The 23,768-nt window shown below is 46.7% G+C and overlaps 1 long non-coding RNA gene across 6 annotated transcripts; it reads right to left on the minus strand.

Moving 5' to 3' along the window:
- Positions 1 to 227: 227 nt before the first annotated feature.
- LOC102899756 lies at positions 228 to 10,079 on the minus strand. 6 transcript variants are annotated; one of them, XR_002743160.2, is made up of 4 exons: positions 8,439 to 10,079; positions 6,286 to 7,713; positions 2,155 to 2,259; positions 228 to 1,639 (listed from the first exon to the last, which is right to left on the minus strand). It is a non-coding gene; the product is annotated as an uncharacterized LOC102899756 (long non-coding RNA). The 6 variants fall into 6 exon arrangements; XR_006599726.1 differs by having other exon boundaries at positions 6,286 to 6,379; positions 8,439 to 10,074; XR_006599727.1 differs by lacking the exon at positions 8,439 to 10,079 and having other exon boundaries at positions 6,286 to 6,379; positions 7,316 to 8,428.
- Between the last annotated feature and the right edge of the window lie 13,689 nt (positions 10,080 to 23,768).

The raw sequence follows: 23,768 nt of genomic DNA on the forward strand, positions 1-23,768 counted from the left end.
ATAACGAATAGCCTTTGTGACAGGCTCTACACACAGCTCAACACAGTAGACTGTTTTGAGGGCCCAACAGTGAGCTCTGCTAGGAGCTGAGGATGCAAATATCAAAAGCCACTCTACACATTCCTTGTCTTTTCCGTCTGCCTTCTTGAGGCCAGGAGCCATGCTGCTGATGTCTCTAATCCTGTCACAGTGCGCAACGGAGTCCTTTATACAAAGCAGGCCCTCGGTTGTGGATAAATTAACTTGATTCTTTTTATTGATCCTTGTATCAAATTTACCTGAAATAGAATACATTGTAGAGCCCCATTTTTAAAAGTATGATTCATAGCGTCCAAGCCCGTTTCTACCTTTATTTTTAAGATGCAGATGTGAAGACGTATTTTCATACTCAGGAAGGATATATATACCACAGAACATTGACAGTGGTCTCTAGGGGTGGGCTTGTGGGTGGCTTCTGTTTGATTTTTTATACTTTTCTGTGTCTTCCCCATTGTCCTCTGTGACCATGTGTTATTTTTATAACCATAAAAAAACTGCGTGTTTTTTTCTTTCATCTTTTCATTTATGAGTATGCAGAGATTCAGGGTCCCGCTCTGTGCGCTTTCTTGAGGCCCTTGGCATACCCCTTGGCTTTCCTTTGAAGAGAAGGCGTTCTGGGACACCCTTGTAAAAATCTGTGAGGTCATAAAGGTAAAGTTAACTGCAAACGGTTGTTCTGTTTTAATTATGTCCAAGTGTCGGGTAACATGGAACTTTCAAGGAAAGCGTTCAGGGAGTTAATGATTACGGCTGTTGTTAAACTGTTGTTAAGACGGAGAGCCGGTGCCGGGAAGCTGGGCACAGCGTCTTGCCTCCAGCCACTCCTCCAGCGCCCGGCCCTGCCACCGCTCCTGGGCCGCTTGTCGCCTGTCAGCCTGCTGTTCGGCTGCGTCCCAGCCAGACGAACAACACCCAGCCATGATGGAAGCGACTGTTCCTTGAACTTTGCTTCAGTCCCGCCTGCCGGGGTCTCCGGAGGAAGTGTTCACCTCTAGCCCAAATGAAATGGAGCTTCAGAAAAGCCTCAACAGAGGCCCCGAGCTTTGTATTTCTCAGACTGCCAGAGCCACCAGCTGCTGAGTGCCACGGAACTCCCAAAACCATGAAGGGGAAACCAAAGAGCTGGAGGAACGCAGACATGGCGTGGCCCCGAGAGTCTGTCTCCAGGGTCACCCGGACATGCGGCAGGTGGGCCCAGGAGTGACAGGGGCCGCTTGCAGGAAGGTGGGGCGAACGAGAACAAGGAGGCCACGCCCACTCGGAGGCTGAAATTCCAAGAAACTCGCCCTGCGCAAGGCCAAATTTGTGAAATCCTCTCGTCCTGGAAAGGATCCCACACAAATTTCTGGGGTTTCCAGTGTGATATTTGATAAGTGCCAATGGGCTGAAAATATTCCCAAGATTTTTGGGCTTTGTACAGTTAGTGGTGGCTGCCGAAGGCCGTCTCACCGCCTGCAGTGTCCCGCCAGTGGCTGCGGTGGCCAGGCAAGGGCTGGCATTTGTGCCTGACCGCTTTGGCCCTCCCGTGGGGCGTGCCCTGCCATCTGGGCCTGCGAAGGAAAGCAGGGCTCCGGTTCCACGTCCTCACAGGCAGCATCCCCTGCAGACAAAGAGATAGCAGCGCCCCCCCCCCCCCCGCAAATGCCCTGGTGGCAGCACAGTGGGCCCCAGCCAGGCTGCCCTCCTTGCTCCCTTTCAGCCACCGAATGCCAGAGCTGGAGGAAATCTTTGTGCTCATCCACCCAACCTCCTCACTGACTAGCAGGTACCCCCTCAGACGCGAGCTCCCTGAGGGCAGAGCGGGGCTGGCTCTAGTCTTCGTACCTTTGTGTTCCCAGAGCCTGGCACTGAGTAGGGCTCCCCAAGTAGGAGGTGAATGAGTGGGCGAATGAACGAACCAACTCTTTTCTTGTTGTCTTACCTGCACAGAGTGACACTTTGGACAGGTCACATTTTCCTCTGTCCCCTCGGCTTTTTGGTAGAATGAGCCCACTGCTGTCGGTTCCCCTCCCAGCGCACAGAATCCCCAGAGCCAAGCCTGCCACAGCCTTCTGGTGAGTGTCTCAGGAGGAGCACCCACAGAAAGGAGGAGCACCCACAGAAAGGATTACCAACCTCAGCCTTCGTATCTGTTTCCCAGGGCTGCTGTAACAGGACCACGAACTCGAAGCTTGGCTTACAACAGGAGTGTATTCCCCCACAGTTCTGGAGGCTGGAAGTCTGAAATCAAGGCGTTGGCAAGGTTGTCTCTTGCTGAGGGCTCTGAGGGAGAACCTGTTCCAGGCCTCTCTCCAGCTTCTGGTGGTTGCCTGCTATCCTTAGCACTCCCTGACATCTGGCTGCGTGATCGCTCCGATCCCTGTCTCCCTCTTCATGCGCCACTCTCCCTGTGTCTCTCCTCTTCTTGTCAGGAACTGTATCTCAAGACTCAGCCTCTCCACTGCACTGGCCTGGGCCAACTGCCAATCTGCTGTGTCACCTCGGAGAGGTGTCTTTACTTCTCTGTGCAGTTTTCCTGCTTAAACTTTGGAAGGAATTAAGGGTTTACCCTACTCCAGTATGACCTCATCTTCACAAATTACATCTGCCACGACCCTACTTTAACAGGACACGTTCTGAGCTCCAGGAAGGACATGGATTTTAGGGGGCTACCATCCAACCCAGAACAGCCTTCCTGCTCCCACCCCGACAAAGTTCTATCTTATTCTCCACCTCCATCACTGCCCCTTCCTTTAGTTGGGGGTGTGGGCTTCGGGAATGTGGTTTCACCTGCTCACTAGTCTAAGCAGCAGTTGGGAGGCCAAGGGTAGGGAGCTGTCTGTCACTGTTTCCCTCCATGGACGTGGACACCCTGGGGTTCCCTGAACTGCCAAGTCTGAACTATAAGTCAGTATACCCAGTCCACGCCGCATATTAGCGTCACCCGGGAAGCTCTTCACACACACGGAGCACTCCCAGGATGCCAGTTCACTTGGTCAGAGTGGCACCTGACGTGCCTATTTTTTGAAAGCTCATCAGGTGACTCTAATGTGAAGCCCGGATAAGAACAACTGTGTCAGATGCTGTGGAAACAGCTCTCTCTTTAGGAGAGGGGATGCAGCCACACTCACACGCACACACACACACACACACACACACACACACACAGCGCAGGAATATGAGCTTCTGCAGTTCACTGCCTGCTGGACCCTGAATACCCATTAGAAAATTCCCCCACCTACATCACAGGCTGCACAAGAGAACAAACGCATACTTGGAGGACCTGAAACAGACAGCAGCAAGCACAAAATGTCCTTACGTTTCCTGTTTTACTTCGAAAGTTGGAATTTTGCTTTCCCTTCTATAATATAGCCATCTTCTTTTACAATTAAAAAAAAAGAGATTTTTTTTCCTCCCAAAATATCCAAGTGTAGACATGAGGCTCCAGAAAGATGTGCCATGTTTAAGCTGTGGCTTTGTAGACTCTTCAACACCTTATTAGGTCCCCCTGAGGTCCCCGACTTTGATAAGCCCGGACAGAGTGTGAGAGGGAGCAATCAAGCTGCTCAAACTTTGGAACAAATTGCATCTTACGGAGGGCAGCCTGTGCCCAGAGAGATTAGGTAACTCACCCAAGATCACACAGTTTGTCATCAGTGGGAACTGTATCTCAAGATCCAACTTTGCCGCTGCACCGACTTTGGTCAACTGCAGATTTGCTGTGTGACCTTGGATAGGGGTCTTTACCTCTCTGTGTCGGTTTTCCTGCCCATAAAATGCTGATGATATCTGTTCCAACTCAGAGGATGTGTGTGGAAGCACTTAAAAATTGTATGGAAAGGCAAGGCGCTGTAATCGTGGTGGTTACAGCCTAACACTTCTAGGGGAGGCACGGTGACGCCCCCAGGAGGGGCCGCTGCAGGGTCATGCTGACAGGCCACTGTCTGAGGGAAGAGCAGTGCGGTGCACTCTGCCCCTTTGAGCTGAGCGGTCCAGGTGAGCTCCCTAACGTTCCAGTCCAGGGAAGGCGGGGTCCTTGGGAGCTTATGCCCCTCACCTCAGTTTGCTCTCCCCTGCTCCAAGCTCTTATCTGCCCGGCCCCAGCCAGGGTAACAGGCCAAGAAGGCATTCCCCCCCCAAAACAACCTTCTTGTCCCAATCCTGAGAATGTCATTTCAAAAGGGTAAGTAAGTCATGGAAAACTAAGTGGCAAACAACAGCACTGCCAGCCTCTTCTTTCTCCTCTCACGAGGCCACAGAGACCTTTCCCCACAACCTGTCTCCTCGGGAGGAAGTGGGCGGCCAGCCTGCTCCGGACCCCTCCCTGGCTGTCCCAGTCCTGAGGAGGCTGCTCGGCCCAAGCCTGCCCTTTTCTGTTTACACTGGGAGAGGAGCGTCTGCGGAGCTTAAGTGCAGTTCTGGCCCTTTTGTTTGTTTTCAAGTCAAGTTACAACTTTGCTCCTGGATTTTTTGCAAATTCCACGTATCTTCTTCTGTCCAGGGTCTCTGCACAAATCCTTGAGAGCTTCCCTCCTCCTCTGTGGACAAATAACCAGAGGCCCGGGGAAGGGGCAAGGAACACAGGGATGGGTGGGTAGGACGACAGACAGACGCAGAGGAGGCACACCAGGAAGGGCCAGAGGCTGTCCCCCGGTGCCTCAGGAGGACAGAGTGCGTCTGGCAACGCAGAAGCAGCCATAGGTCACCCAGGGGGGACAGAGCCAAAGGAAGGCCAGCCACCCAACGTCCTGCCCCCTTGCTGCAAAGACCTCCACAGGGAGGAAGAACCGGGCTGAAAGGCAAAGAAACCCCAGGCCTCAGCGGAGGGAATAAAGAAAGGAAGTTCTGATTTGGAGGGAAGGAGCCCACGTGGTTTCTGGCAGGCATTGGTCCGAGTCCCAAGGGGCCTAAAAAGGACACCACGAGGAGCTGTGTGACAAGGGCTGCGGGTCTGAGGGTTAGGCCCATCGAGGCCCACCCCAGGCATGGCGGGGCCGGCGGAGAAGGCCCAGGGCACGGCTGGGCACCAGCACAGCATCTGAGAGTTCCCGTCCCCGCTCTCTCCTCCCCAAACACCATGGTCCCCATAAACCACTGATGAAGAGCAAACAACTACAAGCTGAAGCCCACCAGGGAGAGAAAGAGAATCAAACCGAGCCGAACAAACTGATAGCGGGGTGTCCAGCCATGCTGTTGGCTGGTCCTCCTTCCCGGCTGGAGCCCCCACCCCACCCCACTCCGGCTTGTGCCAGGAGCACTCACTGGCTTCAAGCCCTGTGTTGCAGTGTGGGAGAGGTGAGGGGTGGTCCCAGGGGCCGGCAAAGCGGGACTGCTGGAATCTCAGCTCCCAGTGACTTGACCCAGAGTTGGGTTTTAACCTCCCCTGACCTGGGGCAGCAGCGGCAGGTAGCTGGGATGACCACAGGGTGCCCTCAAGTCCTCACTGAAGGACTCACTTTTCCCATCACCCCTCCATGTCATGGTCCAAAGGCATGAGACTCAGCCCTCAGCAGTCCAGCCCGGAGCCGCATTCAAGGAGCCTCAGGAAGTGGGGGTTGAGTGAATGAGAACAGGCCAGGCCCCCTCTGCCTTGAGGAGCCGTTCTGGCTTCCTGAAACAGGTGCTGTTGCTAACCCATGGAACGAATGGAAGGACCTTCCACAGCCAGGCCTGGCTTCCACCCTCCTGGAGCTGTTGGGCCCTGGTGCTTCCTGTCACTCATCACTCTGCCACAAGACCAGCCTCCCTCTCCTCAGGCCTCTGCCCTTTGCATGCACGCCCTCATCTTTCCAGCCTCCAGCCTGTTCCATCTCAGTCTCTCATCTGCCCCCTTAGCCACCTCCCACACTCACTTCCCAGACCTCGCCACCAGTGGCTCTGGAACAGCTTCTCCTCTCACCTCTTCCTTTCTGCCACTGTCCTCTCCTGCCCTTTCTTGTGCCCACCGCCTGCCCATGTCCCTTTAAGGGCTTCCTTTTCCACCCAAGCTTTCATCTGCACCACTCTCCTCTCTGGCCAGCAAGTCAGCCAAACCACTGTCCCTGAGGCCTTTCCCCCTCCTTGGACTCCCCAGACCCCACCTCCACCTGCCACCCACAGAGTCTCTCACTGCTCACCAGACCAAGAAGATCCAGGCATCTCTTCAGGGGCTTCCTTGCACCTCTTTCCCCCACCTCACGGTTCCTTCACATCACCCTCTCATCTTCCCTTCCCTCGGTCTGGGTGCAGCTGACACCCCATCTTCCTCCGCAAAACTAACTTACTTACCAGGCCCAAAGCGGCCTCATCGGCTCCTGTCTCTTCCATGCCATGCCATCCTCTGTCCTCGTTCTTGGATCAGAAGTTGCATTAATGGGATTCCCTGTGATGCGAATGCACATTCACGTTTGAGAAGCGTGGCACCAAAGCATGGCCACATCTTCCTTATCCTAAAATGGCTTCCCCTGGGCCCACTGTCTTTAAGTTCACCATCATTTTCTTTTGTTCCATGTATTACAAACTTCTTTATGGGGTCCCTGACACCTTCTGCTTCTATTTTCTCTCCTCGGGTTTTGGCAACTGGCCGCTGCTTGGGGCCATTTTCATAGGCCTTGCTCCCAACCATGGCCCCGGGAACCACCTCCATGACCCCCTCCTCACATGGCTCAGCCCCCACTGACTACTCAGATTCTCTTCTTGGGCTCTCCTGACAACCTTCTTCCAGGTTTCCCTCTCTCTTCCTCAGTTTGCCCATCTCTGTTTATGAATCTCCACCCTCCCCGTTGCCCAGGTTCAAAATCCTCAGAATTGTTTTCATCTCCCCTTCCTCTCTTTGCACATCTCATCAGCCTCCAGAAACCTGCAGAATCTTCTTTTGCACTGTTTTTTACATCCCTCCCCATCCCAATGTTGCTATCTAAATTCAAACCCTTGTCATCTCTCCCCCAGGACCTTTCTCCTCTGCCCTCGGGCCTCCTCTCTCGTGTCTACCTGCCAGTGGACACAGAGCCCATCAGAGTGGCCTGTCTCCCTCTCAAGAGCCCATGTGGACTTGGTGCTGCTTCTGGCCCTTCAGCCAGGGAGATGCCCTCCTGTTCTAGCCCGGTCCTTGTTACTGCCATCACCAGTCACAGATATCGACTGAGGACCTGCTGTGTCTGATGTGTTCCTGTGCCCGGATCGTAGTCCCTTATTTTCCACTCCCAAAACTTGCCACCTGCACTCACCCAGTTTTCCTCTTTTTGTTCACTTGCTTTATCTGCTCCCGTACCCACCTGTCAGCACCTCATCTAAACATACTCAAGGCCTAGTAACTCACTTCTCCAAGAACTTGTAAGATTCCAAAGGTAGAATCGATTTCTGCCCTTCCCCATTCGCCCTTAGGATAGTGTTTGTTTCTTATTACAACTGCATCCCAGTGTGTGTGTGTTGGGGGGTGCAGTCTCCCTGGTTGCGTGGTCCTGCAGGCCAAGAACAGCCCTTGCGCAACTTGAAACTACACGTTTGGATTTCACAGAGGATAAAACTGTGGCTAGAGTGGTCCTGGGTCTTTGATGCCGGTTGACGACAGCATCACATCCCAGCCCCGGCCTCCTGGTTCCTGGCGCAGTTCTAGGGAGATCCAGAAAGCCAGGCTCCGTCCCCCATCGTCTGACAGCACATGCCCTCCACGGAAATACTCAACTATCCTCAACTCTTCTCTTCCTCCCAGACTGGCTGGAATAAAATCAGAACAGAGAGACCTTAGATGAGCAGCCAGGGGTCACACCCAGCCCATTTTCCCACCACCATCCCCAGGCCCTCACTGAATAGCCAGCAATGAGTCCAGTCCTGTTTTCTGAACCTCCAGGGAAATTGCTTCCTCACCATTTTTAGCAGAGGACGCCATCATTCCCAATGTCCCCAGTGAAAAATGTCTCTCTTTGCTCTTCTCTAAATGTTCCTCCCACCCCTCCAACTCTCAACGCCCACGATAAATCTCCTTTTTCTCTGCCTGGTCTTCTGCAGAGGTGGGAAGGGCTTCTCCCGCACTCCCTAGAGCACTATTGTTATTGCAGGAAGATTTCGGAAGTTTGCTAGGGTTTGTAACTCCTATAAGGAAATGCACCACATACAAGTAAACAAATCAGTGTGCTCTGCAAAAGTCAAATAGGACACCACCCCTCTGTATGACTGTCCACGCTGGGTGGTCACATAGGTCATTCTGTGAGAATTTGGAGAAAGACAAGCTTTTTCACTTAGCAAAGGCTTACGTAGGTCTTTGTGCTTGGGCGCCCACGGCACAGAATGCACTCAGCCTCTACCACCAGATTTGTCCTGGGACATCCCAGCGCCTATCGGATTCATTTTCAGCTCTCCTTGCTTCCAGTCTAGTTGTGGCCTTACCTGAAATCCAGTGAAGGATTCTCTTTTTCAGTTTCAGAAGGAATTGGTTCACTTACCTTCACAAAAGCCAGTGGAAGGATCATGCGTGTGACTCAGATCCTTTTGGTAAATTTCAAAGAACTGGCTGAGCAAATACAATTGCCATGCCGACCCGGGATGGCATAGATTGTGCTGTTGCTGCTGATAGCAGCAAGGGACATTTTGAAAGTCCTCTACCCCGCATTCTATATGACCTGGAACAGAAAAATGGTCACTCCTTGGGAGGAGCTTATGTTCTCTTTCAAGGATAAGCTGAGCAAGCTGACCCAGGCAAGGGCTCTCACAGTTGAATGCCTTTGCTTGCGTGGGAAGTACAGCTGTCTCGTTGGGGCCCAGGAGACAGACTGACGAGGGGAGAATTCCTGTGTTTGGGACTGGGCTTGAAAAGTCTCCGGTTTGTAACACCCAGCTTGCAGGAGAGCAGAAAGAATTTCCAGCTGTCGTCGGGGTGAGAGCCCCCCTGATTCTGACCAGGGCTGTTTCTGGGCTCTGGACTCTCCTGTCACTCCTCCTGAGCTGGTCACCCCATCAACACCCAGTCCCGTGGGCCAGCTCTGGAATCAGATGACCTATTACCATCGAGAAAATGGCAAAAGGTCAAATATGGTATGATTCTGCTTATATGAAGAACCTAATGTAATCAAATTCAAAGACCCGGAAAGTAGAGCCGTGGTTGACAGGGGCAGGGTAGGGAGCAACAGGGAGCTTGTGTTTAACGGACATGTTTCAGTTTGGAAAGATGAACAAGTTCTGGAGACAAATGGTGAACACTGTGAATGTATTTAATGTCACAGGACTGGACACTTAAAACTGGTTGAAATAATACATTTTTTTGTTATATATATTTTACCACAATTTAAAAAAGGGAAAAAAACACAAGTGGGGACTGAGCCCAGATCATAACACTGCTGGGAAAAGACAGCCAGGTGATTCAGTTCTCAGCCCTAAAGAGAAGGGTGTGTGTGTGTGTGTCTGTGTGTGTGTGTGCACACACATGTGCGTGCACACATGCTGTGGGGGTCTGTGACCCTACGGGAGTGAAAATGGATCCACAAATGGCATGGTGAGGGAGGTGAACATATTAGACCAAGCCATTTCATCTCTGGGTGCTCCTTGCAACTAATTTGGGGGTCGTTCTTCATAATGCAGACCAATCAAAGATTCTCAGTGGAAACTGTTGTTTAAATGCCAAAGGGCCTGTGTAATATCCTTGGAGGGCTGGATGGGAGGCCTTTTCTTCATGACTTGTTCAAAAACGCATCTGGCTTTTTCCAAGAAAGACTAGATTTTTTGGAGTCCGAGAAATTAGGGCTAGAGCTCAGGGCCTGCCACTTTGTGGTCAGTCATGATGCACGTTTAAATTTAAATGCCTACGATCCAAAGAGCGGGGAAAGGGAAAATACTCTCTGTAAACTGTCAAGTGCCTCACAGTCGTCTTTTATCCTTGCAGTTGAGCCTGGCTATGGAAACATAACATATCCAAGATAACAATGGATTTTTAAAGAATTCATGTGGCAGGAAAGTTAGCATAGATCCTAAAATAACAAATTCAACCCGCATGACCTGTTATAGGAGTCTTCAGGCTTTGGAGGCAGCCCAGTAGCAATCACAGCTGTGAATAAAATCAAAAATCCTAGGGGCCAGACTTTCTGAGAAAATAAATTCTGTAGCCTTTGGCAGAAGGGGCTGGCCCAAGTTAAACCAGATATTGCTGTGAAAATGGCGTATTAAGCCTTTATCAGTTACCAACACCAAGGCATAAAGCCATTTCCAGCAGATCCTTATTTTTTTAATTCGCGTACTATAAAATACACCATTTAAAGTGCCTAACTTGGGGCGCCTGGGTGGCTCCGTCGGTTAGACGTCCGACTTCAGCCCAGGTCACGATCTCGCAGTCCGTGAGTTCGAGCCCCGCGTCGGGCTCTGGGCTGATGGCTCGGAGCCTGGAACCTGCTTCTGATTCTGTGTCTCCCTCTCTCTCTGCCCCTCCCCTGTTCATGCTCTGTGTCTCTCTGTCTCAAAAATAAATAAACGTTAAAGATTTATTAAAAATAAATAAATGAAGTGCCTAACTCAGTGCGGGTTTTTTAGTGTGTTCACAAGGTCATGTAACCATCAATTACTATCTAATTCAGAATATTTTTTATCACCCCAGAAAGAAATGCCATGATCAGTCACTCCTTGTTTCTCCCTCCTCCCAGCCCCAAACAACCACTAATCTACTGTCTGCCTGGACATTTCGTGTAACTGGAATGATGCAATATGTGACCTTTTGTGCCTGGCTTCTTTCACTTAGTATAATGTTTGCAGGGTTCATCTATGTTGTAGCATGTATCAGAATTTCCTTCCTTTTTATGACTGGATAATGTTCCATTGCACAGAGATACCACAGTTTGTTTATCCATTCATTGGTTGCACATTTTGATTATTCCCTCTTTTTGGCTAATACAAATAATGCTGATATAAACATTCATGTATGTGTAGTGAACATGTATTTTCAATTCTCTCGGGTCCTTATCTGAAAGTGGGATTGCTGGGTCACATGGTAACTCTATATTTAACTTTTTGAGGAATTGGCTAATTGTTTTCCAAAGCAGTTGTACCATTTTACCTTCCCACTGGTAATATGCAAGGGTTCCAATCTCTTCACGTTCTTGCAATACTTGTTATCGTCTGTCTTTTTTATTACAGCCATTCTAGTAGGTGTGGAGTGGTATCTCATTGTGATTTTGATTTGCATTTTCCTACTGACTAAAAATGTTGTGCATCTCTTCATGTGCTTATTGGCTATTTGTATATCTTCTTTGATGATATGTCTATTCAAGTCCTTTGCCTATTTTTATTTTTTTTATTATTTTTTTAAAGTTTGTTTGAGAGAGAGAGAGAGAGAGAGAGAGCATGTGCATGAGCTGGTGAGGGGCAAAAAGAAAGGGAGAGAGAATCTTAAGCAGGCTCTGCTGATCGCATGGCCCTGACTCAGGGCTCCAACCCACGAACAGTGAGATCATGACCTGAGCTGAAATCAAGAGTTGCACGGCTAACTGACTAAGCCACCCAGGTGCTCTATCCTTTCCTTACGTTCCAAATTTATAATGTTTGCCTTTTTTATTATTGCATTGTAAGAGTTCTTTATATATTCTGGGTATAAATCTCTTATCATATATGTGATTTATAAATATTTTTCCCATTCCATAGGATGTCTTTTCACTTTCTTGATAGCATCTTTTGGCACAAATGTGTTTAATTTTTATGAAATCCAATTTATTTTTAATTTTGTTGCTTGTGTTTTGGGTATCATATCCAAGAAACCATTACCTAGTCCAAGGTCATAAAGATTTATACCTGGATTTTCTTCTAAGAATTTTATATATTTAGCTCTTTGATCCATTTTGAGTTAATTTTTGTATATGGTGTGAGGTAGAGATCCAACTTTATTCTTTTGCATGCAAATATCCATTTGTCTCAGCACCATAAGTTGAAAAGACTATTCTATTCCTATTGAATTGTCTTGATAGCTATGTCAAAAACAGATCTTTCTTCTTTTCTAATATAAGCATTTAAAGCTTTAAACTTGCATTCAAAAGCTAAGTGAAAGGAACCAGACACAAAAGGCCACTTGGTGTAAGATTACTCGTACAAAATGTCCGGAATAGGCAAACCCATAGAAACAGAATGTAGATTAATGATTTCCAGGGGATAGGGGGAGGAAGGGGTTAGGACTGACTGCTAATAGGTATGGGGCTTCTTTGGGGGGTGATAGTAATGTTCTGAAATTAGATAGGAGTGATTGTTATTGTATTACATAGTGAATATAGTATAAAACACTAAACTGCACACTTTAAAATGATGAATTATATGTTATCTGAATTATATTTCAATTTTTAAAATGTTAAGCAGGCTGCATGGGTAAGAAGCAAAGTTAACAACTATTACTTTATTGCAATTGCAATTTAACAGTAGTTTCTGAGGGACCATAAGAAGATAATCCAAATTATGGTAATGGTTGCATGACCCTATAAATTCTCTTACAATCATTGAATTGTACACTTAAAATAGGTGAATTTTATAATATGGAATTTACACTTCAATAAATATGTTTTTAATAAAATCTTTAAAAACTTCATTCAAATTCTGCCTTAGCTAAATCCTATAAATTTTGATATATTATGCCTTCATTTTTATTCAATGCAAAATCTTTTAAAATTATTTTTGCATTGTCTTCTTTGACCCACGGACTATTTGAAATGTGATATTAAACTTCTAAACATGTAGGCCTTTTCTAAACATCTTCCGATGGTTTTTATTCTAATTTATTTATTTTGTACTAAGTTTTATATTTTAAAAGTTAGTTTAGTCATTTGTGTGTGTGTGTGTGTGTGTCTGTGTGTGTGTGCATGTATGTATCCAAGCTGTAGTCTGTTTTGATGAATATTCCACGGGATTTGAAAAGAAATATGTATTCTGCTATTGTGGAGTGGAGTGTTCTAAAAATATCAGATCATGTTAGTGAATAGTAGTGTTCATGTCTTCTTTTCTTGCTTTTTTGCCTATTCCATCAGTTCCTGAAAGAGGAGTGATGAAGTATCTAAGTGTAATTGTGGATTTGTCTATTTCTTCTGTCAATTTGGTCAGTTTTTGCTTCATGTATTATGAAGCTTTGTGGATGAACACACATTTAGGATTGTTATATCTTCCTAAAAAACTTTTTATCATTATGAAATTATCCCCCTTTATCTCTGATAGCATTCCTTGTCCTCAAGTCTTCTTTCTCTACTAGTATAGCCTAGCTTTCTTATGTATTGCATGATATATCTTTTTTTCATTCTTTTTCTTTTAAACTATTTATGTTTTCACATTTAAAATAAGTTTCATTTAAAATGTTTTTTTATCCAGTTTCATGATCTCTGCCTTTTAATTTGGGGTATTTGGGCCATTTGCATTTAATGACAAGTACATGCAATGTATTTACAATATGTTTGGCTTAGGTATAGCATTTTAATATTTGTTTTCTATTTGTTCCATCTGTTCTTTGTTCTCTTTCTTACCTTTCACTGCCTTCTTTTGGTTTAAGGGTTCTTATGATTTCATTTTTTCTACAATGACTTATTAGCTACAATCTCATGCCGTATGTGCTATTGTTGTTATACATTTTATTTCTACATATGGCAAATACTCCACAGTACTCTGTTATCATTTTTGCTCCAATAAGTTAAAGAGATGCTTTTAATGGAAAATAAGTGTTTTATATTTACCCTCTTGTTTACCATCTCTAGCATTCTTCATTCTTTTGTGTAGATCCAAGTTTTATTTTCCTCCTGCCCAAAGAACTTCCTTTAACATTTCTCTAAGGTGTTATGTGTCTCAAAAAGTATCTTGCCTTCATGTGTTTTTATTTTTTTAATGTTTTATTTTATTTTTGAGAGAGAGAGAGAGACAGAGAGAGACAGAGTGTAAGCTGGGGAAGGGGCAGAGAGAGGGAGACACAGAATCCAGAGCAGGCTCCAGGCTCTGAGCTGTCAGCACAGAGCCTGACATGGGGCTCAAACTCATGAGCTGTAAGATCATGACCTGAGCGAAGTTGGACGCTCAACCGACTGAGCCACCCAGGTGCCCCTTGCCTTCATTATTAAAGGATATTTTCGCTGGATGCCGAATTCCAGATTGATTGGTTTTTTTTTTTTTTTTTTTTAGCACATTAAAGATATCATGCCATTGTCTTCTGGCTTGCATGGTTTGGATCAGAAGTCTGCAGGTTTTTTTTCATCTTTGTTCCTCCATAAAATATATCTATCTCAGCCTGCTTTTAAGATTTTCTCTTTATCAATAAGTTTTAGCAATTTGATTTTCTTTGTCATTATCCTTTGTTTATCCTGCTTGGGCTTATTGTGATTCTGGGGAATATAAGTGCTTATAATTTTTATCAAACTTGAAAAATTTTTGGCCATTGTTTTATCAAAAATGTGTTCTCTCCCTTTTCTCCCTTTGAATTACACATGTGTTAGACCACTTGATATTGCCCTACAGGTTACTGAGACTCTTGTCATTTTTCTGTTTTGTTTTTGTCTTGTCTTTTTCCTCTCTGTGCTTCATTCTGGCTAGTTTCTATTGCTGTTTTCAATTCACTTATTTTTCATCTGTAGTGTCCAGTTTGCTTTAAATTCCATCCACTGACTTTTCATTTCAGATATTATATTTTTTCATTGCTGGAAGTTCCATTTGATATACATATACATATATATGTATATATATATATATATATATATATATGTATATATATATATATATATATATATATATATATCTTTCATTCTTTCCTCATTCCATTCATGATTTTCTTTAAATCCTTAAGCATATTTTATATATTTATAAGAGCTCTTTTAGTGTTACTGTCTGTTCAGTCTATCAATTCTGTCATTTTAAAGTCTGTTTCTATTGACCTGATGTTTTTCTTAATTATGGGTCACATTTTCCTGCTATCTGGTGAGCCTAGTGATTTTTGATGGAATGTTGGATATTTTAAAAGTTACATTATTGATTGTCTTGTTTTGTTATCATTCTGTAAAGAATGTTGGGCTTTAATCTGGAAGGCAGTTAGGTTGTTTATGGATAAGATCAATCCTTTAGAGACATATTTTAAGTTTTTTAGGGTGGGTCCGAAGTTTCTTTTTCTCTAAGGACAGTTTAGACCTACCAGTTGTCATGACTCTTACAAGGTGTCTACTAAATGCCCTGACTGGTCAAACTGGTTGATATTTGAACATTTATTAGTCCCATGTGAACTCTGAATTATACAGCTGATATCTCCTGATCATTCTTTGCCCAATATTATGGAGCTTCACTCTGGGTGTACATCTTAGTATTAAACAAATACTCAAGAGGACCCTTATGCAGATATCTGGGGTTTTTTTCCACATAGGCCCCCTTTTTTTAGAACTCTACCCCGCATCTTCCATCTTCTATCCAAAGTCTCACTGACCTTCAAGTTCTGTCTTTTAATGCAGCAAGACCACCATTCTCTGCTTGGAATTCCTTCTCCTGCTCTATAGTCCAGAATGTGTTTCCAATCAGAACCTAAGGTGATCACTGGGCTCATATCATTTATTTCCTTCATTTCAGGGATCACAGCCTTGGACTGCCTGTTGTACAGTATCTAAAGTCATCAATGTATCTACTTTGTTTACTTTACTAGTTGTTGATGGTGGGAAAGTAAATCTGGATCCTGTTGTGCTGTCATGGCCAAAAGCAGAAATCCTAAGAACTAATTTTGATAAAGAAATAGTGGTGAGAGAGGGCAGTCCCATCAGTTAGACACTGATGAATTGACTGGGCATCCCAGGGAATGCAGGAAGACCCTAGCATCTACAAGGCATGCAGGAACAAGTATGACAATAAAGAAAGGGAAAAAATGTGGAGCCTTTAAAAAAAAATCTCATTTGTGTTCCCAGGTGGCTGGATGGCTTCCATTTGCTCCTCCAGATCTACTCACCACTGTTAACCCTGCCCTGTACCTTCGAGGATTAACCTGTCTATATTACATCAATAGGGCTCCTTTGATCTCTGGTTTCTAGTTGTGCTCAGGCAAAGAGAGTTACCAGCAGGAAACTGGAGGGCAGGAAGATTATTTATTCCCCTAATTCCTTCCCTGCCAAATCACTGTGGATTGGTTTTGTCACTCCACCAGAGATCATAGGTTCTGTCAGGCAGCCCTCTTATAGGTTCTAGTAGCTATCCATTTCTCTTGACTCTTCAGACTTAGAGATGATAATGCCTCCTCAATGTTATTAAACCTTGAGTCTCACAATATCTTTTTTAGTTCCCTTAAACCCTGACCAAACTTTGCTAAATAATCTTTTCATTAAATTCTTCTCTGTGTTTTTCCCACCAGGACCCTGATACTACAGAATTATTGACGCTGTCCCTAACTAAATAATGTACTGCCCACTGATTGTATGACCTTAGGCAGACCAGTTTCGGACTCTAACCTCAGTTTGTCCTTGGCCTACCCTTGACTATTTGGGGACTTAAAAATCAGAAATTCAAATTCAGCAGACTACCCCACAGCAGCAACCCTAGGGTAACTAGTGCCCCCTCCCCACGCCTTACTTGTTGTTGTTGTTGTTGTTGTTGTTGTTGTTATCTCCTACTCCCACACTGAATTCTTGGTTCAGCTGCTCAGCTTCATAGGGTAATCCAAGTCCGTCCCTCCAGATCTTAGCAACAGATACAACTTGCTGAGAATTAAGGAAGCAGTAGACCAAATGAAGACAACTTACAGGGGGACGCCCATCATTTTGGGATCAAGACCAAGTTCATACAAGCTATTCAGCATTTGGCCCTGGCCAGTAGGGCTCAAGACACAAGAAAAAAAAATTTCCTCTCCTGATGTGTGCTCCCTGATGAAGTCATGTTTATTTATTAACTAGAAAGACAGACATATAGCACGAGTAAAGAAAAATGCCTTTTTTTTAATCAGGAATTAAAAGAATAAAGAGGGAAAAGTCATGAGTTTTAAAAAGTTAGTATTATATAAAGGTATCCCTGAGGTCAAGAAACCAAGTTAGATAGAGCTGGTCACTACAAATTCCCCCCAGGCTGAAGAAGATTTAGAAATGGAAGCCAAAGAATGGTGGAAGGAACTCACAAGCAACAAGAACCAAAGAGTTGGTGGCTATCTATCCTGATGGACATCAGGCCATAGTGAAGACCATAAAAGTGAACATATAACCTTTGGGTCCAGCATCCCCATCTCCCTGTCCTGAGAGAGGGAAGATGAAATAGTCTTCCACCTCTCTGTGAAAACCCATTAAACCTACTTGCCTTCCTGGGGAGGTTATTTCTGCATAGTCCACCTTTTGTGTCTCCCCCTTGATCAAAGGAACACTTAAGGCCCCTTTGAGACTTCTAACATGACAAGCCTATTCACTCTCCACGGTTGATGCTTTTCCTAGAGTTTCACTTGACCCTTGCCCTAAATATAATGTACGTTTCCTCTGCCCACGTTGGAACTCAGTGCCAAAGCCTCTGAGGCCACTACTCCTGGGTCAGCTCCTCTCTTTCTCTCTCTCTCTAGGGCTCCTTCCAAGATTTCGACTAAGGTTTACACTTCTCTGGGAACCAGACCTCCTCACTCTTAAGCTCTTACAGAGGCTTGAACATAACACTGCATCTTCTTTAGAGAAAAGGCCAGTGTTTTCCTGTTATTTTGCTGACATTAAAGGCAACCCAGATTTACCTGAGAATGCACCCAGGCAGGTTGTTAGACTGGATCTACTCAGGAGTTCTGACATTCCCAAGTGAGTCAGCAGGTCCCTACAATAGCAGAACCCTAAGAATGGAACCCTTACCCTACAGCCTTTACTTGATGCCCTTCTGACCTGCCCCCACAAGTGCTAGCTGTTATAACCTGACTCACAGTATCCCTTTGTGCAGCTCTGGTTTCTGATAAGGACCTTCCATGGAAAAAGCTTTGCTCACCTCTGTGCCAGCCACCCACACCATTGGTTCAAGGCTTGGAGGGTATAACCCTTTGACCCCTAACCCTTGACCCTGACTCTCATTCCCACTGGGCTTTCCCTGGGAGTAGGCCTATACTTAACACTTTTACTGAAGGGAAAGAAGAAACAATCTACTCAATGATTTGCTATTGTTAGAGTAATTAATACTCCAAAGCCCTGGGTAGGAGTGACTGAAAACTTTGAGGCTCTTTAACTCTTCCTATTCTCAAATTAATCTGAAGTTTATATTCCCCACTTTTGGCCTCTGCCTGTCCATCCACAGCCAAATTCACTTGGTCTTAGAAGGGATTTAGCAAAAGTAGACATGATGCCTTGCCGTTGACCAGTGACAGCTCTGGAGTTTCCATAAAGTAGGACCCAGAGATGGAAAACCGGGTGATACAGAGACTATTTGCATAGTAAACACTATCTTTCTCTTAGGTCAATGTTGATTTAAGACAGAGATGGGGCAGAGAGAAGGCCCCCCTCTATGACCACTTGGCATCAATATCATACTTGAGGGTCCCTGTATAAAATGGTCCATCCCATCACTGGATTTTCTCACTTCTTGTTTTATTTCTTCCCTTTCACTCAATCCCTGACAAATCCTATCCCCCTGGTCTTTGCCCTTTTCATTCATTCCTCCATCTGTCCGTCTACCCATCCATGATGGAAGCTCCTTCCCAGTGGGAAGCAAAAGCCCCTTCCAGAGAGAGGCCCTATTTTTTTCATCAAGGCCTTTGGGCTTACGCCACTTTGGCTTCAAATCCCAAGTGATACCAGAGGCTGCCAATGAGGTCACTGCACTCACAGACACCTTACTCCTCATTCCCTCCCTCTTAAATTCCTTTTATGTTTTCTCTCCTTCTTTCCTCTCCTTTTTTGTCCTCTACTCCCCATGCTTTAAGCCTACCCAATGCAGTCACCATGGATATTTTGTAGCCATTAAAACTAAAGAGGGGCAGCTGAGCCCAATTTTAGAAGCATTGGTAACTCCCTACTTACAGGTCCCACTTCACCCAGCTACCCCCAGTGTGCCTGGGCAGAGCTAAGCTGACCTTTTCCTCCCTAGACACCAGGGTGAGGATTTTAAGGCCTTGGTGGGGAGCCCAGGGCACCCAGCCTTCATGCAAAGGGACCTGAGCTGATTATAGCCCATCCTAAGGGAGAAAAAATAAGCTCCCAACATGGAAAAAACTGCCTTGCCTCCTGTTGCTATTGACTACAGAACAACAGAACCAGGATTTAATGGCCAGGCAAGACTAAAACAGTACTATCAGCAACCAGAGCCCAGCCAATCTCCTTCTAGCGCTGACCTTGGGTCTGTGCACAGTGACAATGAGTGTAACCAGACACAGAGCTCTCAGGTGTAGGGGGCAGGCCAACAGCCAGGGCACCACTCCCTTCTCCCCTGTTTCCTCTTGCCTCTGACAGACCCACTGGGGGATCAGTTTCCCCATCTGGAGTACCTGTGCTAGGAGTGGAGGGTGGTCAGTATCAGGCCCACAGGGGGCTCCTCTTCGGAGCTGCATTCTCAGCTCACGTCAGTATTTCTTTCCTGAACAAGGATCAGGTCTGGAGCCTGGGCACCTGCAATATTTTCTGCAAGCATGCTTCTAACTTGGCCCACACCTCTGTGCTCTGGTGTACTGTCCAGGCCTCTAGAGCCCCATCTACCCTGGAACTGCTGGCTTGAAGCTAGAGGGACTTTGGTAATAATCTGGTCCTGACCCTCTCAGGAGCAGGGGAATTCCTGCTTGGGATTCAACCCTCCACAGGAGCTGTGTTTCCTAAACACAGGAGTATCACAGGAGAGGGAGACATTCTGATCTAGTACACACAAGGTGGGGAACAAATGGACTCAGTCAACCCATATTTTGGGGGGCCACATTGCGCCAGAATTTGGTACAGACGTGTTTTGATTAATGTAGATATGGTCCCTTTGCTCCTGAAGCTGTCTAGTGGTGAAAATAGAAATGGGTCAAGTAATTAAAGTACAATGCTCTTTACCAAAAAGGAATATACATAGGGGTCCCAAGCCTAGGGAGCGTGTAGTCAGGGAAGCCTTCCCAAGGAAATGGCATTTAAAGAGAAAGCAAGAGAGTATTTTTTCTCATTTGCCTCTTCACCCAGAGGTGCACAGAGCTGGCACTTGGTAGACATGCAATCAATGTTTGTTGGATAAATAAACTAGGAAAGGAACAAATATCTCCACATTTCCTGAGAGCCCTTGATTACTAACAGGATTTGGCGCTGGGTCTATGAATGTATCCATTTACAAAAAATCGAACTAAAAGTCATGAGTCCTCGTGAGTCTATTCATGTTATGGATGTGCTGCGTGCTCTTCATTCCATTTTAGAGGTGAGTTTGCTGGGTCACAACTAGGGAAGATGATACCCCTGAGAGCCCACAGGGAGTCTTCCGGACTCACCCCCTCCCCTGCAGATCACACCATGGAGAACTCCATAAATGGACTCATTAAAGCAGGGAAGGCCAGCCTCTTGACAGGTGATTGGATTTAGATATGAAAGCAGAGATGGGCTAACCTCCTGTGCCCAGATGTCCTAACCACAGACCAAAGCTCAAGAGAAGCAGGGGGAGACTAGAGCCATGACCCTATTCACTCTTTCTCAGAAGAGGGTAAAGGGTTCTTGGAAATTACCATAAAGCATCCAAATGAGCAAATCCAAGGCCTTTTGCTGTCGGGTTTCCCAGCAGGATTATGGGCAGACTGACCAGCTGTTCCATCCCCCAGAAGTGTCTTAACTTCAAAGACTGGGTTCTCTGTCCCTGGCAAAGTGCCCCTGCTACAAATGCCCTGAAAGTCTCCCAGACTTCAAAACATGCCCACGTTAAGGTGTCGCTCTTGGGCCTCCAGGAACCTGTCTCTAACATACAGCAATGAGCACCCCGTCCCGTCCCCCTCCAGCAAACACCTCTCCGTGAAGAGAAACTGGAGCTAGTAACCGTGCTCGTATGGGTGGAGGCAGGGCCACCATGTGCAGTCATGTAGGCCGTGCACTGCACAAGAGGATGAGTGACGGAGGGCTAAGATCCAGCCCTCACTCTTTTTTCCATGCTGTGCCCCCTGGCATGGCTGCATCCACACAGAGGAAGGGGTGCCTTTTTCTTATTTGCACATACATGCCATGTGAGCTAGCAGTGACCCTGGGTGGAGAGCCCAAAGAATTACATCTGAGGAAGAAAACAGTCTAGCCTTCCCTTGCCACCACCTAAATAGTCCAGCCAGGTGTTCCTCAAGTGATCAGATATGCTAATTGGACAGACTTCTTAGAAGGTAACGGAATATGATGGATAAACCAGTAGGCCCAGTAAGGCTTTATGTTTTATTTTTCTATGTCCTGAGTTCAGATGACACTGAAAATTGACCCATTGAGATGTACTAAGGAAGGATCAAATGACTTATTTCTGCTAAACTACTTGAAGGAGAATAAAGATTTACAGTAAGTATATCCCCTCTGTGTTGGAAATGCCAGGGGTTTTGGAATCTTTCCCAGACACTGGGCTCTAGCTTCACTTACTGTGAGCCTGTTGGTCAGGAAGCAGGCCCCGAAAGATGAGGTAAAGTGGGCATTTTTCAGAAAAACGACCCTCCCCCAGGAGGGCCTGGCTTCTTGTCAGAGAACATACTCCTTACTCAGAATGATTAGCTGACAGTGTCGTCTGAATGGTGGCATAACACGGGTGTGCTGCCTGGGAAAACAGCTGGGGTTCAAGCAAATGCTTGGTGGGTGCAGAAGAACGGGCCATGGTCCCTCATGGATTTCTTTCCATCGCAGGAACATGTGGCAAAGGTACCTCATACCTGTGGGCAGGGACAGCTGCCCTGTCTCAGAAATGCTTTCCCAGCACGATACCCTGTGGTATCTGCCCATCTGGCCAGTCTTCCTGGAGGTCAGGAAACAAGCTATGGGCATGGATCTAAGTGCTTGCCCTGCCAGCAGTATCTCACCAAATCCCCGTACAACCTTGAGATGAAGCACCGTTACTGTTCTTTTTATTTTTAAGCGTATTTATTTATTTTGAGAAAGAGACGGCGCGAGGAGGGAGGGGCAGAGAGAGAGAGGGAGAGAGAGAATCCCAAGCAGGCTCCATGTTGCCAGTGCAGAGCCCCATGTGGTGCTTGAACCCATGAAACCATAAGATCACGACTTGAGCTGGAACCAAGAGTATGGCACTTAACCAACCGAGCCACCCAGGCACCCTGTCACTGTTACGATTCTTATTTATACCGATGCTGAAGGGGTGCCAAGAGGTTAAGCAACTTGCCCAAGATCACACAAACAATAAATCCTGGTGAAGTCAGAACTTGAACCCAGATCATGTGCTTTTAGTGCCCACACCCACTACCACCTTGCAGCACAGAGATTTCCGGGTCTTCTTTTTTTTCCTTAATGTTTTTTCTTATTTTGGGGAGACAGCGTGGGCACAAGTTGGGAAGGGACAGAGGATCCGAAGCGGGCTCTGCACTGACAGCAACAAGCCCGATGTGGAGCTCAAACTCACGAACTGTGAGATCGTGACCCGAGCCGAAGTTGGACACTCAACTGACTGAGCCACCCAGGTGCCCTGATTTCCGGGTTTTTAAATGAAGTCAGGGGGCGCCTGGGTGGTGCAGTCGGTTAAGCGTCCGACTTCAGCCAGGTCACGATCTCGCGGTCCGTGAGTTCGAGCCCCGCGTCAGGCTCTGGGCTGATGGCTCGGAGCCTGGAGCCTGTTTCTGATTCTGTGTCTCCCTCTCTCTCTGCCCCTCCCCTGTTCATGCTCTGTCTCTCTCTGTCCCAAAAATAAATAAACGTTGAAAAAAAAAATTTTAAATGAAGTCAGAAGGCTAAGCTAGCACGAGGAAGGAAGACCACAGCTGCCCTGATTCTCACTGCCAGCCAAGCTCTACCCACACAGGTGGCCTGTATCTGAGACACGCCTCCCCCAGAAGATGTTTTACCTGGAAGCAGGGACTGCCTCCTACTGCTTGCCGGGTGCCTGGAACCAAGCTTGGCTCACAGGTGAATGTTTCTGGAAGGGATGAAGGAAACAGGCTCTGAGCGTGCTCCGGGTTTAGCAGGACCCCTGAGCAGATACTAGGTTCTACACGAGCTGAGCTGCAACTCCACCACTGACCTCGGCGTGGCTTGAATACACGTGTCCAATGACAGACAGTTGGGGGAGGCCTTGAACATGTGGAAGCGTCCTCCGTACGATGGGCTCTCAGCTGTCCTGGGGGCTCGCACTCTGGGGGGGTCTTCCCCCATCCACACCGTTACAAAACCCCTCTTGTTCCCAGAGCTGTCATGTGGGTCCTCTCCCTGATTCTAAAGTCTCCAGAGGCACAAATCCAATCAGGAGATTTGCAACGTCCCCCTTGGCCCTGATCTCCTTCCGTTGGGTGGTCACAGTATTGGTGGGGTTCAGACTCCCCCCCCCCCAGCCTAGGGCTGGCTCCTAGGTGGGCCCAGGCGGCAGGGGCAGAAGATGTCAGGTATTAAATGTCAAAAATCAGAAACCAGGCCACTTAAGCACCTTGAGATACTATTCCAGCAGTTATTGGCCACGTTTATCCACTAGAGCAGCTTGATGAATCTGTCAGTACCAGGGAGGGTAGGAATCAGATAAGGCAGGCCCTCCCCTCAGGGTGTCCACCATCACATGGAGGAGCCGAGTACCCAGATCACGTGACAATGAGCAGCAGCACGTGTTTTGTGTGCGGTGTGCCCAGCATGGCTCAGAAAGAGCAGGTGGTATTGGGGAGACCTGGGGAGACAGAGAAATAGAACCCTTTGAAGCGACTCCCCTATCAGGAGTTCCTCTCCACTCTTTTCACTCCCCACCCA

The sequence above is a fragment of the Felis catus genome, chromosome B3, assembly GCF_018350175.1.
Source record: "Felis catus isolate Fca126 chromosome B3, F.catus_Fca126_mat1.0, whole genome shotgun sequence".
Classification (NCBI taxonomy): domain Eukaryota; kingdom Metazoa; phylum Chordata; class Mammalia; order Carnivora; family Felidae; genus Felis; species Felis catus.